This window comes from Chrysemys picta, chromosome 7 (assembly GCF_011386835.1).
Source record: "Chrysemys picta bellii isolate R12L10 chromosome 7, ASM1138683v2, whole genome shotgun sequence".
In the NCBI taxonomy this organism is placed as follows: Eukaryota; Metazoa; Chordata; order Testudines; family Emydidae; genus Chrysemys; species Chrysemys picta.
Genome location: NC_088797.1, coordinates 19,323,639 through 19,339,350, shown reverse-complemented (window position 1 = coordinate 19,339,350; position 15,712 = coordinate 19,323,639).

The following is a 15,712-nucleotide window of genomic DNA, read 5'->3' as shown; positions in this document are numbered from 1 at the left end:
TTTGCCCCTACAAACATTGTTCTGCTAAATAGAAGATTATTACTGTATGCATTTCTCCGAAGTAATCGCAGTAGCATTTGGGTGCTCTACAGCTCAATGGCACTTGCAAGTCCCATTCACTCAGCACCCTTCAAGATCAGGCCCTTAACTAGCAAACCAAACTCAATGAGAACTTGCATGGGTTGGCAGACAGTATCACCTTGGTGTTAGCAGAGCAATTGACTCTAATACAATAACCAATGTATTAGACAATCAATTGACCAATTCAGTTTAATTCAATGAACTGAGGTCGACTATGTGACACTCAAAATTATTCAATTACAGAAGCACTGAGCTGAAAGGGGATGCAAGAGCAGACCCGGGGACAAATTAATTCCTGGTGTAACTTCACTGAAGCCATTGGAGTTACACCAAGGATGAATGTGTCCTATTATATCAGATGAGCCAACTATTGCTTTGGCTGAGGGTCACCTGGTGAGTCAGTCAGACCCTCAGGGTAGCAAAATAAATTTATCTTTACAATCATTCTATTGTATTTCAGTAATGATATGGGAGGTTTATGGGGGACTTCTGCAAAGAGCAGGGTTGATATTATTACCCAATGTAGCAATATCATTTACTCTTGAATCCACGGACCTTCGGGCAGGTGCCATGGTCCTGCTTTTATCACAGGAATACTGGTAGCGTTACACAGTACTGGGAATGGCACAGCAAATCTCTCCTTGTCTCTCTGTCTTAATGCAGAAGGTGATCAGAGTCAGATCCATTTGTATACATTTCCCCACTCCCTGTCTGTTTTTCTGTGCTGCCCCTTATTCACAGAATCCATTCCACATTATGATCCACCAGCACACCACCGTCTCCATGCTCCTCTTTCTGCGATGCCCACAAGAATGAGTCAATAACAACAACGACCTTAATAAAACATCCAAGTCAATGCTGCCTCTGGGCCTTCCCCTCGCCTCCTGTCTGCTCTGTATCTGTCTTGTGTAGACTGTAAACTCTGTGGGGCAGGAGCTGTCTGTTTTTCATGTGCGCTATCGTGCTGAGCACACTGAGGGTGCTTAACAAATACTAGTAGCAACATGCACAGACCATGTCTACTAGTGTTTGTAAAATGTCCCGGTGGATCTTGACCCTGATTAGGGCTGTTGGGTGCTAAAGCTCACTGAGTATTTTCACAGGAGGCACCTTTACAGTACTGATTAATGTTAGTATGGATTACACTGTCCTGGGTTTCTTGCACACATAACAATACTGCTTTTTATACTGTTTGTCACAGAGTAGATTATTTGTTCTATTAATCTAGATTATGCATAGGAGATTAGGGGGTTCGATATCATGAGGATGAGACAGACGGACATTCTCCTTGACAGATGATAATCCTTGAAAATGAAATCTCCATTCTGTGTTTAGGTGATTAAAGAAAATTAAGAAAAGGGCTAATTATTATCAATAGATTAAGTAAATTCCTGCTGATCCTATCTGCCCATCATGTCATCACTGATTGGCTGATTTCTCTGTCTGTGGCAGAGGTGGGTCTTGTGGAAGGCTATAAAGGAGAAGGAAGTAATGACCTTGTGGATTGGTTCAGGGATGACATTCCATGTAAGGAGGAGGAGGAGACGTGGAGCTATTTGCAAGGGAAGCTGAAGGGCAGATGGGGCTTGCAGGTGGAGCCAAAGAGGCAGGGGGGGCCTATGTGGTAACAGACAAGCAGAGCTGTGAAGGATCACGAAAGTGAGGACCCGAAGGTTGAATTGGGTGCGATGAAATATGGGGGAATTCAAAGGAGCGAGGGGTAGTTTGGCCAGAATGGCAAGCAAAGAAGATGATTATCAACTGTGTTTTGTATGGAGCCTGGGTGACTAGATAGCAAGTGTGAAAAATCGGGACGGGGGTGGGGGGTAATAGGAGCCTATATAAGAAAAAGACCCAAAAATCGGGACTGTCCCTATAAAATCGGGACATCTGGTCACCCTATTGGAGCGGAGTAGGGGTGATGTGTGTGTCAGTGAATCTGGAAAGGAAGATGCTACAGAAATCAAGAAAGAAGATGTTGAGGGTCTGGAGAAGAATTTTGGAAAGGAAAGGACAGATCTTAGAAAAGTCACGGAGGCAGAACTTATTCTGTATAGTCAAATTATCAGTTCCCCTGTAGCATTTACAGATTTCCCAGGATCTTGTTTACACTTTTAATTTCTATTTGATGGCGTTATTGTCAAAGCGCTTTCGAAAGCCATGTAAATTTAGTAGCAGGAAAAAAGTTTGTTGAGTGTAGAATCCACCCCTGTTGCTCCAAAACAATCAGAGACAGGAAAAAGTAATCAAAGGGGAGTTTAATGAGTTATAGAGCCATTGTTTACTGGGGAGGGCTGAAAGACTGAAGCCCAAGCCTGCAGGACCTCCATGACCCTGCACTGCCTCTTGGTGGCAAAATATTTGCTTGAAATTACGTCAAAACAACACAATGTGTATGTCTGAAGGCCAAGAGGAAAAAAATGTTGAGAAAAATAGTGGAAATTCCCTAAGTCTCTGAATGTACTGGAGGCGGCTCTTGAAAAACAAGGAGGTAAACAGCAGCTGTATTTACATGTTAAGCTTACAGTAGGCAGTTTCTTTCTCAATAAATGTGAAGGTGCAGGCTTTATCTGACTAGCACCTCTAAACATATTTCTAAACCTTTGTTCCACTCACCTATTAGCAAACCTAACCCACTTTGGGTGTCAACAGGGGGACAGAGAGAGTATGTGTGTGTATATGTGTTCTGAATCAGGAAGTAAAGAAAAACACTGGTAGTAATCCAGAGTCTGTCATGTGTGCAACAGTTCCAGCTGGGAGCTTGCCCACAACCTTCTTTGATCTGGAAAGCCCCGGTTCCCTCTACTATAGCTCAAGAAGCACATTTTGGGGTTCGGCTGCTTTGTTAGTTGGTGAAACAAGTCATCCCAAGACAAGACACGTACTCAAAGTGGAAGCGTCAATCTGTCTAGATGGAGTTCTTGTGGAGAGGTTCTGAGAATAGGAAATTCATTTTCTTAGGAAATAAATGTATGAAACGGGTTTTTTTGGCTCTTTTGTTCAATACCACAGCAATTCCCTCTGAGGCATACAAGCAGTTACCGCTAAATGGTAATATTTAGCCAAAGGAGAAACAGGAAAATAGCCATGATGGAATAAAGCAAAGGTTCATTTGATCAAGAAGCATGTGTCTTTCAATGGAGAATGCCAGATGCTTTTGGGTAAGATATATCAACACCAACACCATGATGCATTTCATTTTGGATGTAAGGATTTCTTCCTGAACCCCCATGTCATGATAAGTCTATGTCCAGAAGAATGAAGATTCAGTTATCTTTGCCAGAAGCACTGCAGATGCTATGTCTAGTCCTTAAACTTACTAACATATTTGCCTCAATAATTCCCTGCAGCAGTGAGTTCCACACGTTAATAATACATTCCCTATTCATTCCATGTTCTCCTGTGGGAAATCCAGTGAGAGGTACATGGTGTGAGGAGTAATAACATCGGTTTTGTTGTCACTAATACAAACTTAATTACATGCTAGTGTTAGTTAGAAATAAGCTTGAGACAGGAGGTGTCAATATTTTATTGAGAACTCTCGGTAAGCTCTCTCTCAAAGCCATTCCACCCTGCATTTGAAGGCAAAGACTAAATATTGTATTTGTGCTGTGTGTGTTAAAGGGCCTGATCCTGGATCTTCAGAAGGAACTATCATAGAAGTAAGTGGGAGCGCTTCACATTGAGGGCTAGACAGACTGAGCTTCTAGCCTTTATTGCAGACCGCAGGACCTACCATACAAATGCAGACCATTGTTCTATCCTGTCCCATATCCTGCCTACAGAGAGGCCAGTGCCTGATGAAAGCTGAATGTACTACCCACAGTTGCACAATTGTGCAAAGCTTTATCGAAGGGGGAGGGGGGAAGCAATTCTTTGCACATTTGATCACTTATGCCCTGAAGCATGTGAGCTGTTATCCTTTGTGTTCCAAGCTGTAGCTGGCTTCCTTAGTTCTATGTAGCTACATGTCTCTATCATGCCTCCTTATATCTGGTCCTTCTGGAAATCCTGTTTGACAAATGGTGCAGCTAGAAACTCAACAGGATAGCTGATTTTAATATTCTACTGAACTGCTCAAACTGCACGAGAGCCTCCCTCTACAGTGAGCACAGTTGCATTTTTAATACAATATATTGATTTTATACAAATTTGAGCTGGGATTCTGCTGGCAGTGCATCCCAGCGGCTGGAATTCTCGTTTGCAACCAATGATTATAGAAATCCTTTTGGATCAACATTCAGACAGGGAAAGGAAAAAAGAACAATGGATTTATTGGGACACCACAAATAAATAGACCTGCTGCCTCTGCTGCCACCCCAGCATGATCGTGGTTTGCTTCATGGGTTCGCTAAGAAGGCATGTTATAAGGACCCATTGCATTTGCCCAACATCACAACCAATGGGCAGGTTTACAAGGGTTGCTCTCTGCAGCATTAGACCAGCGTATGGTGCAAAGCAGATGCAATGATCAGGTAATGGCGTAGCAAATGAGAATCAGTGAAAACAAAGGTGCCAGAGTGGGAAAAAAGTCAATGGGGACAAACATAATAAAGAATGTTAAAATGTTCGCAGAGGAAATGCCCTGTTTAAACCACAGTCGACCTGCTACTAAAGAAGCTAGCTCAGAGAACTATTAAAGACCCAGTGAGCTGAGCGGGCTAGTGATTGCACTGGCAGCATGAGAGCAGATGGATTATGGCATAGAATCATAAAATCACAGGGTTCGAAGGTACCACAAGGGTCAGCTAGTCTAACCCCCTGCCAGGATAGGCAGGATGTGTTCTTTTATGGGGGAGGGATAGCTCAGTGGTTTGAGCATTGGTCCACTAAACCCACTGTTGTGAGTACAATCTTTGGGCAGGCCATTTAGGGATCTAGGGCAAAAATCTGTCTGGGGATTGGTCCTGCTTTAAGCAGGGGGTTAGACTAGATGACCTCCTGAGGTCCCTTCTAATCCTGATAGTCTATGATTCTATCCAAGACAGATAGACAACCTCCAGTGAAGAAGCTTCCACAACCTCCCTAGGATGTCTGTTCTATTGTCCTACTGTTCTCACCATTAGAAATTTTTTCCTGAGATTTAATCTACATCTGCTATGCTGTAGTTTGAACCCATTGCCTCTTGTCCTGCCCTCTGTGGCAAGAGGGAACAACTTTTCTCCATCTTTTTTTATGGCAGCCTTTCAAGTATTTGAATAACGCTATCAAGTTCCCCCTTAATCTCCTCTTTTCCAAACTAAATATACCCAGTTACTTCAGCCCTTGCTCATATGGCTTGCATTCCATCCCTATGATCAGCTTCGACTTGCCTTTTCTTACCCTAAGTATAGCAGTGAAAAAAATATTATTTTGCTTGTCCATCAAATTAATTTTCTCACCCCAAATCCTACTCATGTTCAATATGGCGTGGCTTGACTTCCATGGAGCTATGCTAATTTATCCTAACTGAACATATCATCCCTATATGCATATCAACTATATTGATGGTTCCAATTATTCCATTTTCAATGGTGCTACCTGTGCATGGATTTATGTCAACACCTGGACTGAGACCACCAAACAGTTAGCAAAGATTAAACTTTTGCTCACTGCTGACCAAGTAGTGGCCTAGAAGTGAAGAGCTTCCTATCCCCTGATCTATCCAGTTTCCTTGCAAATGTAAATTCTTCCAGTAACCATCTAGGAAGAAAGCCTTCCTTTGGCATATAAAATTCCAGCTGGCTTTATTTTACTAACAACCTCTAAACACTGTAGTTATTGCAATAAATAAAGAGTCGGCTGAAAGAAATATATCTTCATACTGTCCATTAATGGCAATAGGGATGAAAGCCAGCAGCTCAAGTGGTGAAGGGAGGAGATGCATGCTAGTTTTTATAGACTATGTCAATTATGGGAACTGGGAATTGCATTTGCCACAACATTTGCAATGTTAACTCTAACTTATCAGTGCTAAATGTTATTATCCCCATTGATCTTCTACATCAGACAGGACTCCAAACTGGCCCATATCTTTTTATTTAGCCATACAATTGCTATATTACTAATAAACTTGCTTTCATGGATCACTACAATGGTGCAGGTACCTATACATTATTCCTGGTTTGCCTGTATGAAACCTATGTTTTGCTATATAATATAATAGGATCATTTGCTGGAGTACCTCATCATAAATGGGCATGGTATTTCCAAGCAAATGTGTGGTCATGTCACACTCACGTGTAATTCCATCAGCAAGGGTATTTGCATGAGAACAAGTGTGCACACTCAGGGGCCAAGTTTAACAGAGTATTTAGTGATGGAACACACCTGCAAGACCAGGAACATAGATTTTCAAAAGCCTCCATTTCTGGGAGCCCATTTTGAGACATTTGGACCTGCTGAACTTTCACAGCCGCCCTGACTTCAGCTAGAATCTCACACGGTCAGCACCACTGAAAATCGAGCACAAGGGGTCTCAAGTTGGACTCCATGAAATTAAAGGACCCATAATCAGTGACTGTATTTGAAACTTCACATAGACTATCTATAATACATACACATATGGCCCTGAGTCTCTATTACTTTACACCAGTGCAAAGTGCATGTAAAATACTACGGTTCTGATCTGAGAACGCTATAACACTAGTGTAAATAACTACAAAAGGTACAGGACAATGGAGAATCAGCCCCATATAGCTGTATACATCTATAAAGTAACCCACACATCTATTACCTACAAATATGTACCTATATACTCTAATGTTTTTGATTACTACTTAAGCTATTAAAAGTTTACCTAAATATATACAGCATGTGCAGTGTAAACCAGCTAATGTGACTATGAAACTCTTAACTCTTCTATTGCTGATGTTTTGGGTCTGTCTAATTCTGCTCAGAATTCTGCCAATTAAAATCCAGGATGATTCCAATGAAGCCTGTGGATTTACTCCAGATAGACACTGGTGCGAATGAAAGCAGAAGCTGGGAATTTCTGTTTAAATATGTAAAGTTAAGTCTCATGAACACGGGGCTTTTTTTGCATTTACAAGTCATTACAAGCACTCATATGGTTGTCAGTATGGAAAGTGCCAGCATATTGCAAAATATTTACAAATGAGATGCAGGTCATAAAGGTAATGTCTAGGTTGGAAGAGGGTGTTGCGGGGGGGGGGGGGAGTTGTTTTTTGATGGTGGTTTTTTTTTTTTAAGCTCTCAGAAAAAATAGCTGTAATTTCCTTTCTTAGTGAAGGAAAACATGTTTTGCCTTGTCTTATGTCTGTAAGCAAAACTGGATTAGGGGAATAAAAACCTAAAGGTAAAAGGATGATTAACCCCTACACTTTCCTAGTTGCTCTTTTAGAATTCTGGTGTAAAAAATGAGGAAGTAAAAGGCTCAGACCGACTGCAAAACTGTTTTCCTGTTTTCCTTTGAGAGTCCATCTGTAGAAATATTTATAAGTTGTTGGGAAAACACCAAAAAAACTAAAAAGTCAAAAACAAAAGTGCCCCCTTTCTCTGAAAAACAGAGGATGTTTGAAATATTTGCGATGAAAACATGTTTTTCAGTTGCTGGTTTTTCTGTTCCTTGCCCATTAGAAGTGGTTGAAGTCACCTTGCCTGCCTCTCAACTGTTTTCCCCAGGCTGAAATATTATTAACCCCACAATAGATTGGTTTGTTCTGACCAGACATGATCTTCACCCTCTAGGTATGTCTACAGTGCAGTTCAGCTCGGGTAGACATACACGCGCTAGCTTTCGCTCAGCTAGCATTGCTAAAGACAGCAGTGTAGATGTGGTGGTGTGGGCTTCAGTGGAATCCTGAAGTTGGGAATTCTGAGTACATACTCATGTTGCTAGCCCTGGCTGAAGTGAAGCCTGTGTGGCTACATATACACTACTATTTGTAGCCATACTATAGCAGGTAAAGATAACACAGGCATGAGAGAGATGGTGTCTGGGAGCAGCCAAAGCCATGGACCAGTAAGTACTGTACAAACACAGAACAGTCATGCCATGGATGTTAAGAATCCCTTTGATGCCCCTGTATGGTCCACCCAGATCTTGGGTCTAGGTGTGCAACAGTACGCGTGCATGCCCCATATAGCCAGTGGACAAGCAGTGCAAGGGGGCTAGGTGAAGCCTTAGCTACACCCAAAGCCTCCCTCTGCATGAGCTGGCCAGCACAGCTGAGAAGGCAGATGAAGTGCTATAATTCCCCGTTACCCCAGGCCAGCAGCAAATTATTAGACGCACACTCCCAGAGCAAGGGGAAAGCAAGACATGAATGGTTCCTCAGAGGTATCTTTCTGGGCCACACTGCCTCCCAAGGAGGCGTGCAGTTTACTCATCACCCCTTGACCAGGGTTGTGCCAGGCATGATCTAGCCCATGGTAAAAAGCCATCCAAGAGCTTTTATTAGTTTATGCATTAATTTATTACATGCCCATCCCATTATGTGGGTACAAACATAGCAGCTGATAGAACAAAACACAACATAAAATGGACACTAAATGAAACCGTTCCCCACCAACTGATATTAACACACACACACAGGTGGCCATCATTGAATGGATGTATCGTGCACCACGCTCTAAAAGTTGCTGAACTTAAGACTTCATAGTCTGCCAGAGGGAATGAACTCCAGAGCTAATAGCCATGTTTCTGTTACGAGAGCATCCTGTTGTCCAGCCCCAAAAGTCCTGTCCCTGAAACAGATCACAACTTCTATGCTGGGGCAACGAGAGATGAGCCAGCAGAGAATTATAATGGATTGCTTTTAAGGAAGTGGAAAAGAAGGCTAAGGGCCAGATTCATTAGGATACTTCAGATCTATTCGGATGTGATTAAGTTAGGAGTCTGGTTCTAAATAATAAACAGTAGGTAACATGACTACTTTGTCCGGGGCTGGACTTATGGAAAACCTGGGTGAAAGTCAGAGATGATGTGTATGTGGGGATAAATGAGTCCAAAGGATATTTATCATTTATATGCTGGGGTGGGGGGGTAATCAGAAAAAAACAATTAGCAAAGGGGTGTGAGATGGCAAAAGGTGCAATAAACCCCACACATACAAACTGTAACGTATACCTATTTCCAGCTCCTCACCATGTAAATTACATCTACTCAGACTCCCTTAGAACTACTTATACTCACTTGCCAATCCTCCCCCCATGTGGGAACAGTTAGGCACTCTGGACGGTGCTAGCCAGTCTGAGTGGAGCCAACAAGAACTGCGGAGATCTCAGTATCTTTCAGGTTTTACTTTTATATAAATAAAACTAATGATGATGTCCAGCTTTAAACATTCTGTTGCGGCATGAGCGAAGCAACCTGACAGTCCATGAGAATGAGAGAGCAAAACTGGCTAGGAACTAACTGAATGAAACCAACTACTTTATTTTCAGCAGCAAAGCAAAGAGCAAAAAAAAATGAACACTCAGCACTAATGCAGAAAATATATTTTAGAACATTTGCCCATTTATAATAATCTCAGGGGTTACGACATAAAGGGAAAACGTGTCTGGATTTAACCTGAGCTGGCCAAATTCTGTGTTCAAAGACATACGTAGACACTCCCAGTGACTTTATTAATGTCAATGGAAACCTGATTTGCATATCCAAGGAAAGAATCTGAACCAATGAGTTTTAACAAAGGACCGAGCGTTTATAGGGCTATACAATTTCTGCCACAGTGGGGCTCTGAACTTGACTGGGGCCCCTGAAGGGACCTGGATTATGAATATTAAATAATAATGACGATGATACAATAATTAATGAGCAAAACAGATTTGACTAAAATAAGAACCATCCCAAATCAAATTTTCTTTTGAGGTTGAATAGGGCTGCATCTCAGTGGTAGTTAAAGCCATTCATTCATATTATTACAGCAAACTGATGTCCACTTAGTTAGTCACAGCATTGTATACCATGTGCTGTATACTATGGGAATTCAGAGCTGTTGGATTAATTAAAAAAAAAAGTGAATATCAGCTCTTCCTGCTTCAAGAACATAGATCCTTAGTGACTGCCCTCACGGGGCTATGACACAGTCGATTAGTTAAGACTCTCCTGAAAAGGGTGGTGTGTGCATACACACCAGACCATTCATTACACTATCCTGTCTACCCAGATTCTAAAGTGCTTTTGGAATCCTTTAGACTAAGAAATACGGTACAGAGGCAAAGTATAATTACCTGTGCCACATATGCATGAAATGCAACTTAATCCTACCCCAGAGTAGCAATTTACAGGTGATTTCTTCAGAAACTCAACACTTGACCATCCTTTTTCAGGAGGCTGTTGTTTCTGACTTTGAAACCCTGGGTGTTCTGGGTATTTCCATGTTCGTTTAAGAGGGCGCGGATTATCTCAAATTCCATCTCCTTTGTTTTCCTTCATAAACTGATGATCAGTGAGACTATTCCCTGCTTCACTGCACGCTGTTGATCAGCAGCTTGGCTAATGGCAGCTCTCAGCATCTGGGATGGTTTTTGTCTTGGAAAAGAGCAACACAAAGTAGGAGCCACTTTCCTATCACACCCCGCTGCCCAAGTAAGAGTCTTAAAAAATGTGCTCTCTCTCCTCTGTCTTTCTTGTTTCCCTCTTGGTTCACCTTATGCTGGGAAAGTTGTTTCTGACCCCAAAGAAAACAAACATTTTGAATGTTCCCTAAAGAGAGCTCGGTGTTACCCTCCAAATTTGACTTAAACTCTCCTTCCTGGTGCCCTGAAAAAGGGATTTGGAACAATGTTCTTTTCTTCTTTTCCCACTCTATTTCCTAAGTGTCCATTATGCTGAAATTGCAGCAGTTCTCAAGACTTTGTAGAGCACTTCACTATGGAACAGAGAAGGCCTCTTAGAAAATGTGGAGCGCTTTCAGGGCTTAAATCTCCCAGGACTGCCATGCCCAGAATCCCAATGACTTCAATAAAAAGATGTGTAGAGTACTGCAAGAAATAAAAAGAAACCAATGTATCTGCTGGCTGGAATTATCTGGAGATAATAGGCCAAATCCACACCTTGTTTAGGCTGGCTCCTTCCTGCTATCTCCTTTTTGCTGAGCCACCAGTAAAAGTTGGCAGAGATGTTCAGGGAGGGGTCACAGCTAACAAGGCCGGGACATGCATTGATTCAGTGCATCCCTTCAGCGCTCTCCTGCAGAGGAAACTGAAGCTATCCTGTGCTGGCATAACCCCAAGGGATGGCAGTGAAAACATTGCCTGCCTCAGGCTGAGCGAATTCCCCCTGGAAGTGAAAATCCTGATTTTTCTGAGGTGCGGACATTAAACAAAGCCCCCTGACTTCCAGGGGAGTTGGCAGGTACTCGGCAGTTCTGAAAATCAGCCCATAAAGGATGAAGGTCAGAACACTCAAACACGCTGCTGTCACCAGGTAGCTCCTACTGAGGGAGGAGATACCATCCCCATTATTAGACTCAATTAATTATATTAATGGGTATCTGAAAAGAGGGACTAAAGAGAGCCCCAAAACTGCGTGAGCACATCAATAACAAGTTGGTTTGTCATATCCCTGCTTGTAAATTGAAACACTTAAGCAAATTAAATGGCCTCTAATAATGTTCCTTGATTTAATGGCATCCCCTTTTTTCCAGTTACATTTGGGGTGGAACCTCTGGCTCAAGATTAGAACAGCAATAAATAATGGAACCCCAGCATGAATGGTGATAGTTTCTCTCCAGGTTTCTTCCACCCCCCCGTATTCAAATCCCATAGGCTTGTTTCCCCCCATTTCGTCCACTGACTCACCTCTTCTTCTCCGGGGTGGAAGGAGCAAGCCTGGGATGGAGAGGGTATGTGTGAAGACCATGGTGGGTGGGTGGTTTCTCAAGCTGATCCTGAACTAATCATAGGCATTAGGGATGGGGAAAGGAACATGTGAGTTCATTTAGTTGCCCTCCCCACCAGCTGGCATTGGTATCACTGGCCTTTGCCTATTAGGTCACTTGTACAGGAGAGTACATATGCCACCAATCTACTTGACCATATTCTTTCACCTTGGCCTGAACCTGAGCAGCCTCAAGCAATTCCCTCATTGGGGCACCACACACATAAATGACACGACACATCACATCACCCTTAGCAGACAGACCACCCAGTAACTAATGAGCTGACCTGGACTAAGCCATCTGAGCCCAGGAAGATAAATAACGCACATCACTGCGGATGGCCTTTCAAGACAATCAGAACATATTGGATCATTTTAATAACAGCTCAGCTTTGAAAGGCGGCAGCATTTTGGAAAAACTTCTTGTGAAATGCTCAGTGAAGCAAAATCATTCCGTATGGAACAAGCCCTTCACGCTCCGCTCATGCGCCAGAGGAGGAGCTTATCAGAGGCGCAGACAGCGAGGTTGGTTCTGTGCAATAGGTTTCATCTCCGCTACGCACCCAGATCAATGCTCAGGTGCTTTAATTCATGATCAATGCCCTGGAGCGATCTGAAACAACGATCACAGACTGCAGTGATGAGTGAGTCAACATTCTTGGAATGCCTCACGCCCTTCCTCAGAAGCGCGCCCACTTGAAGTGCATTGGGCTGCATTGCAACACAGCAATATATTAACCCACATGCAACCAAGAAAGCACAGGGTTGGGTCTAAACACACTGGAATAAAAAACAAATGGTCTTGCTGATAAGGACAGGAGAATCATACACGATGAAATAAGCAGATATGAATCATCAGCCAGAGCTCACAATAAAGCCAGAATTAATATTTTGAGGGTTCAGAATTGTGGAGCTAACTTTTCTTTTTGTTTCATACTTTTGGGTCCTAGCAGGACTGGAAGCAAAGGATGGAAATACCACATGAAAGGCAGTTCTTGCAGTATTTCCAGCTCACTCTGAAATCTGGGGTATAGATCCATAATTGTTATGACTCTCTTTCCTGAATACTGCTCTTTAAATTTCTAAGGAATAAGCCTGCCTGCGTGCTATGAGGCCCTCTGTTTTACACAAGTTTCATTTTCAAGATGGCTACTCTCATGGAATAAGTCACACATACTGTGATAGAACAAATGTAATGTCTCTAGTTTTTCTTGTCTCATTGCTTTCCTTAATTTCAATTCAAAGTCATTCATACTAAAAGGACATATTTGCTTCTGTGTATATGGAAGACATAACAGAAAGTACAGAAAATGTCATGAACACTGAACAGTTTGGATAAATATCTCAGTACTTTTCCAGAGTTTTGGAGATAGGTTGGGACAGATTTCTGGTTCTGCACTTGATAGTGAAGGTGAACAAAGGAGCATACTTTAGTTATGAATAAAGACTTAACACAACTGTTGTTTTACTTGTTGTTTCCCTAGTCATACTTTGTCTGCCCATGTTTCAGATTTATCTGATCTGTATGTCTTTAACGGAAATGTGTTTTACAGGTAGGTGGGTAAAATTTTCTATTCAAATGTGATTTTATATTAATCTGAAATTACCAAATTTAATCCATATCCAAATTTTGACCAAACTCTAATGGATATGGTAGATGTAGATATAGTCTCAGACTCTGATCCTTCAGAGTCACATATGCTTATCTTTATGCGTGTGTATAAATTTTGCAGGATTGGGGGCCTACAATTTTCAAAAGTTGCGAGTGATTTTTTTGAATGCCCAACTTAAGAGTTCTTAAAAGGGCCTGATTTTCTTAGGGCAGGTGCTCAAAGTCTGAAGTATCCAATATATTTAATTATAATGACAATATATAAATGTATAGTATACAGCCCTAGTCACTTTTGAAAATGTAGACTGCGCAATAAATATTATGCAAAAATCTTCACAGATTGTGACCATATTGCTATTTAATATCATATCTTCCCCATGAGGTTTGATGTACAGTATTATAAAATTATGTTCCAGATATAGTTGACAAAGGGTCAGCACTTAGACACTAAGGTGAAAAGTGTCTTTAAAATGCTTTAACTAGGATAGTCATCCTCTAATTAGCCTCCGGCAAATTTAATGATGCAGCAAATTATATAGAAAAGGACATTGAGCAGTGATGATGAGATAGGGACGACACAGTAAAGGCTCATTCCACCCTTCAGGGCAGGATTGTGGTTTAAATTATTACCTCCTATGGTATCCGCTATGGCACCCCAGTGGTTAATAGGAGTCCTCTTTGTCCAGCGGTTGCTAGGGAAACAGTTCCTGTACTTCAGGAAGCAGGGAGAGCAGTTTCCTGTTTTGAAGAAGGTTTAAGGACTGTTTTCCTCCAATCAGACAGCAGCTGCCTGAGCAGGAAATGGAGAACACAGCTGCCAACACCAGTTTGGGTTTTTTAACTGTTGTAATAGGCAAAGTTTACAACACCTACACCAAGCCCCATAAGATAAGCAGGTTACTGAGTTAAGGGAAGGACTTGCTGTGAAAGGAGGCCTGGTCTGAGACCAAAACAAATCCAAATACTCCGAGGAAGTGGGCGTTTAGTTTCCTCCATATACGTACCTCACACACGGTACATCACACCCAGTGTATAGCCACGATAAAAGTGCTACAGGAGCTAGCAGGAGTTTAAATAACTGAATCTGACTCAAAACAAGTGTGATTGCCGACAGTGTAGTCACTGTCTCTCTAGTAAACGATTCATCGCTGAGAAGGACTTGTGTATGTGTCCGTATGTGTCAAAAGCAGGAAGCAAATCAATTACTCTAGACGCATTCCTTTCTCTTTAAGATCAAGTTAAGTGCACATTTGTTTACCTCAAAAATTAAAGTTCAGCTCCTGGCCCCAATGAAGTTAAAGGTCCTGTTGATTTCAGTTGTAACAAGATTCAGCTCTTACAACTCAGGGCCTGTTTTGCTTACACTTATATCCATTTTATATCTACGTAATGCTGTTCCCTTCAGTGGTGGCACTCGTGATTTTCACCAGGTCACATTTAGTAGCGTCTGTGGCTCAGTTCTGCATTCCTTCAGTGCGCAAAACTCCACTGGATTCTATAAAAAATTATTTCTTCTTGTTGTTTATATGGCATACACAAGGTGCTAGCTAGGGAGTGCAAAGTTTGTGTAGAGTTGTGGGTGAGCAAGAACTGCAAGATCAAGGCCTGAGTAAGTGCAAGTAAGCAGAGTTGAAAAGGACGCAATGCTTCAGTTACTTTACTAACACTGAGTAAATACACACACAGAGTTCTGAAGTGTGGAATCCTTAAGTCCCATTTAGTAGGGACAATCTGTGGGAAGCATCCTGAAGCCCTTGCTCAAGCAAAACTCTCAATGATGTCAATGGGAGTTTTGCCTGGATACGAATGTAGTAAAACCTGAACCAAGACGTGAGAATTTGGCCTTGTGGGAGCTATGAAGGCAAGAACACCTCAGTGACTTCTAGTCAGAGCTCAGCAGTGACTTGGTCATGAGTCCACTGCATGGGGCTGTTGCCCCAGGAGCACAGTGAGAAGCAGATTATGATTCCGTCACCATTTGCCTGGGATGAGTCCTATACCTGGAGCACGATCGGTCTCCCAAGGAAGATGTGCTAACTGGGGTAGGGGGAGAGCAGAGCCCAGGTTCAACCCATTCCTGTGGTGGTCTCATAGAGATGACCCTCCCTCCTGGCACAGCTACACACAGTAGGGGTAACTGGTTCAAATAATTAAAGGGCACCTTACACACCAATACTCTGCTGTGTAGGCAC